The sequence below is a fragment of the Bison bison genome, unplaced genomic scaffold, assembly GCF_000754665.1.
Source record: "Bison bison bison isolate TAMUID 2011002044 unplaced genomic scaffold, Bison_UMD1.0 scf7180017864503, whole genome shotgun sequence".
NCBI classification, from domain to species: domain Eukaryota; kingdom Metazoa; phylum Chordata; class Mammalia; order Artiodactyla; family Bovidae; genus Bison; species Bison bison.
The window spans coordinates 2807199-2811722 of record NW_011495061.1 but is presented as its reverse complement, the minus strand read 5'-3'; positions in this window follow the sequence as shown (position 1 = coordinate 2811722).

Below are 4524 nucleotides of genomic sequence, written 5' to 3'. Positions count from 1 at the left end.
AAAGCAGCTTCAGTTCAGTTCAGTTCAGTCGTTCAGTCGTGTCTGACTCTTCGAGACCCCATGGACCACACACAGCACGCCAGGCCTCCCTGTCCATCACCAACTCCCGGAGTCTACTCAGACTCAGCTCCACTGAGTCGGTGATGCCATCCAGCCATCTCCTCTTAGGGCTGCTCCAAACCCCAGTCGAGAAGCTGAGTGGTCGCTCTCAGATCTCCATCATAAAGACCTCAGTTCCTTCTCTCAATACATTATTTTTAAGCATTAAAAAAAAATTGGGTCACACCTACTGTCCAGCACAAGGAACCATATACCATATCTTGCAATACCCTATAATGGTATTCTTGGGTATTCCCTATAACGGACAAGAACCTGAAAAAGAATATCTGTGTATGTATAATGAATCGCTTTGCTGTACGGCTGAAACTAACACAACATTGTAAACTATATTTTAAAATGGTTTAAAAATAATAATACATTTTTAGAAAATAAGTGAGGAAACTAAAAACAACTGGTTCGCAGAAGCAAGGAATGAGGACGTTGTCCCCATCTGTTCCTGCATGAAAACCACCCCTCCCAAACCCCTCATCTGCCATCCTCGGGGATTTCTGCAAAGCTTGGCTCCCCCTCCCTGGCCGCCCCGTTTGGGTTGGAGTGTCCTGTTCCCATAGAGCTCTGCACACCACCCCTCAAACTTCTGATTCCTTATTTCCTCATCTGTCTTCTATTTGTCTATCTCCACGTGAACACAAGTTTCCACTTCCCGCTTAGCCCCTACGCGGGTGCGCCTATTTCACACCTAGTCACACACACGTGCTCAGCACGCATGTAGGTGCACACTCTGCTGCTGGAAAAATATTTGGACCTTAATTTTTTTGATCATTTTTCCCCAGAGAAAAAGCTAAATGCCCTCTTTTGGGATTACTTTTTAGTTGGAAGAACACTGAACAGATCTTTAGTTTAAAAAATAAGCTGGAAGAATCCGACAAAACTCAAACCAACCTAGAGAATGTTCTTAGGCAGTTCTGATTCAATAAAACCTCTTTTTTGACCCGTTACATCACAAATTAGCCTTAAAAACCAGCATCTGGGTGAAAAATCAGCAGCTGACTTCATTCTGTTTCTATATTTAACTCAAAAAACAATTTCTAGTAGAACATTACCCTGATTTTCAAGTGTTAAAAATTTCAGACTAGTAAATCTGAGACTTTTGATATTTATGATGTCAAATGTTTACAAGTAAAACGGCTCAATGGAAAATAAAATATCGCAAGAAGAAAGTAGTCAGAGAATTCAGGAGATTATATTATCATATGAGTGGAAAAAAAGCCTGATTTATTATGATGTGATCGTTCAGATATTCAATACATTTCAGAGACTGAAGTCTGCAACACGCCCAGCACAAAACACATGGAATTCCACTGTGACTGTGCAGCCTGTGCCCCGTCCCCTGCCCAGAATATCTGCCACGCGTGTGCATGTCTTTATACCCTGGCTTTATAGAAAAGTCTTCTCTATATACACATTTTAATCTTTTTTTTTTTTTAATCTTTTTTTGTCCAACTCTCTGATCTGAGGTCTTTCCATTTTGGCATGTCTAGCGGTGGTTAACCACTTTCACTTCATGAGTATATCACAATCTATTCATGCATTCTTTTTAAAAAATGTGCATTTCACAGAGAACTATAGTCAATATCTTGTAATCACCTATGCTGCTGCTGCTGCTGCTGCTGCTGCTGCTGCTAAGTCGCTTCAGTCGTGTCCGACTCTGTGGGAACCCATAGATGGCAGCCCACCAGGCTTCCCCGTCCCTGGGATTCTCCAGGCAAGAACACTGGAGTGGGTTGCCATTTCCTTCTCCAATGCATGAAAGTGAAAAGTGAAAGTGAAGTCACTCAGTCTTGTCCAACTCTTTGCGACCGCATGGACTGCAGCCTACCAGGCTCCTCCATCCATGGGATTTTCCAGGCAAGAGTACTGGAGTGGGGTGCCATTGCCTTCTCTGAGTAATCACCTATAATGGAAAATACTTTCAAAAATAGCATATGTGGATATGTATGACTGAATCTCCTTGCTGTGCACCTGTCACAGGATAAGCCAACCATACGTCAATAAAACGTATATATTAAGAAAAAACATGCATTTGACCCTGTGCTTGTTTGGGTTTTTATTCTTTTGGGAGTTCTGTTGGTTTTTGCTATAATCAGCAATGCTGCAAGCACGTTCTGGTTTTTTTTTTTTTTTTGGTGGATTCTTTTTTTTTTTTTTCTAATTTTATTTTATTTTTAAACTTTACATAATTGTATTAGTTTTGCCAAATATCAAAATGAATCCGCCACTGACGTTCTGGTTCTTAATGCACATGTGTGAACATCTCTTTCGGGTGTGTACCAGCGGGAATATTGCTGAGTAGAAGTGCATATTCTTTTCTTCACTAATTAATAACTTTACCAGATACTGTCAAATCGTTCTAAAGAGCGGTTGTTCTACTTCATTCTTCCATCAGCACCACCAGCACTTGGTACTGTTTACGTTCTGAATCTCTACCGATCTGGTGGGTGTGAGCTGGCTTCAGTGCGTATGCCTCCTGCACAGTCAGGCTCCCCAGATTCTTGTATTGTCATCAGCTATTTCAGCATTCTCATCTGTCATCTGTGCGTTTATGTGCTCAGCCGCTCAGTCATGTCCGACTGACTCCTTGCAACCCCAGGGACTGTAGCCCGCTAGGCTCCTCTGTCCATGGAATTCTCCAGGCAAGAATACTGGAGTGGGTTGCCAAGCCCTCCTGCAGGGTATATTCCCAACCCAGGAATCGAACCCAGGTCAGCCTTTGCCCATTTTTCTAATGGGCTATTGGTTTTTATTATTATTACCAATTAGTGTGTATGTATTCTGGGTACTAAAACTTTGTTAGTCATACACAAGTATTTTTTTCCTAGTTTATTTTTCCTAGTGTCTTTTCACATTTAAGTGACATTTTTAGATAATGAAGCAGTTTCAAATTTTAATGAGCTCTAGTTTACCAATCTCTAGCTGCTTTTGTTTTTATTGTTTTAATTCTTTTTCAAAAAAAATCATTTACCCACTGAATTAATATAATTCTATGAGACAAACATTTATCAAAGCATTATTTTTTTTCCTTCTAATTTCCAATGTAGTTCAATAAGAGAGATTTATTAGTGGCTTTTAGGGCTTCCCTGGTGGCTCAGACAGTAAAGAATTCGCCTGCAAAGCAGGAGACCTGCATTTGATCCCTGGGTTGGGAAGTTCCCCTGGAGAAGGGAGTGTCAATCCACTCTAGTATTCCTGCCTGGAGAATTCCATGGACAGGGAGCCTGGGGGGCTACAGTCCACGGGGTGGCAAAGAGTGGGACACAACTGAGCAGCTAACACTTTCACTTACACTCTTTGCCGATGGATGCACTTCGGTCATCTCCACAGTCAGTCCTATAATGTTCTAAATGTCAACACTCTTTCTAGCAGCAAAACCTTTTTATAGGCATTTTTCAGTTCAAACAAGGTATCTTATATATGAATGATTATTGTAAAAAAAAATCTTTGAAGTGCTTAGGGACCTAATTCAATACTGAGAGCTTGAAAATTAACAATAGCTTAGTGTATGCTCTTAGATACAGTGACAGCATAAACCAGGACCTGTTGCCCTGGATCCAGACAGGCTGCTGTTCCCTGAAGGTCTCTCCCTCCCCCGCTACTGGCACTGCTTTCTGTTGCTTCACATCGATTTCTCCCTGGTCTGTTTAGCCTTGTTTAAAACTCCTTCTGGCCAGAGGAAGCGTAAACTGCTCTTCCCTCCCAGCGCTTAAGTGTTGTAGCTTATAAATGGCAGGTGGTGAACGAAAAATTGAACAAACATTTGGGGTACGCCATTAGGACAGGATTGTTTAGGCTTTATATAGCTGGTAAATGTTTATCTATGGTGCACAAAGCAGCGATCTACATTCCTTTCATTTTCTGCTGATGAAGATTCCTTCCTTTGCATTGCATACTATATTAGCCTGACTTTGAAGTGGCGAGTAGTTATTTTTGGACTCTGTCATTCCTGCCTCTTCCTTCACATCTGAGCCCAAGGCTCAGAAGGACACAGTCACTGGCATCTCTCAGGCCACCTTGTTCCAACCTCGCTGTGTGGAAGGATGAATGCCCCCAGGTTAAGTGCCCACCCCTGGGGGCAGTATGGAAGACAGAGGGCGTGGGAGACAGTGCTGGTGGCTTCTGTTCTCTGCTGCTGCTGCTGCTGCTGCTAAGTCGCTTCAGTCGTGTCCTACTCTGTGCGACCACACAGATGGCAGCCCACCAGGCTCCCCCATCCCTGGGATTCTCCAGGTAAGAACAGTGGAGTGGGTTGCCATTTCCTTCTCCAATGCATGAAAGTGAAAAGTGAAAGGGAAGTCACTCAGTTGTGTCCAACTCTTCGCGACCGCATGGACTGCAGCCTACCAGGCTCCTCCGTCCATGGGCTTTTCCAGGCAAGAGTGCTGGAGTGGGGTGCCATTGCCTTGGAAC